The sequence below is a fragment of the Vombatus ursinus genome, unplaced genomic scaffold (genome assembly GCF_900497805.2).
Source record: "Vombatus ursinus unplaced genomic scaffold, bare-nosed wombat genome assembly UNPS02014943.1, whole genome shotgun sequence".
Classification (NCBI taxonomy): domain Eukaryota; kingdom Metazoa; phylum Chordata; class Mammalia; order Diprotodontia; family Vombatidae; genus Vombatus; species Vombatus ursinus.
This window is the reverse complement of record NW_020954721.1, coordinates 375,562-376,106: the sequence shown is the minus strand read 5'-3', so window position 1 is coordinate 376,106 and position 545 is coordinate 375,562.

Sequence of the window (545 nt, the reverse complement as noted above, 5' to 3'; positions counted from 1 at the left end):
ATCTATCTATCTATCTATCTATCTATCTATCTATCTATCTATCTATCTATCTATCTATCTACCTATCTATCTATTTATATACATATTTCCCTCCAACTATCCTAATACTGACAAAAGTCTCATGAGTTACAAATATTATCTTTCTATATATAAATGTAAACAGTTGAACCTTAAAAATCCCTTATGATTTCTCTTTCCTGTTTACCTCTTCATGCTTCTCTCGAGTTTTGCATTTGAAAGCCAAATTTTCTATTCAGCTCTGGCCTTTTCATCAAGTATGCTTGAAAGTCCTCTATTTCACTGAATGTCCATTTTTCCCCTGAAGGATTATACTCAGTTTTACTGGGTAGGTGATTCTTGGCTGTAATCTTATCTACTTTGCCCTCTGGAATGCTATATTCCAAGCCCTGTGGTCTCTTAATGTAGAAGCTGCTAAATCTTGTGTTAACTTGATTATGTTTCCACAATACTTGTACTTTTTTTTACTTTCTGGCTGCTTGCAATATTTTCTCCTGGACCTGGGAACTCTGGAATTTGGCTACAAT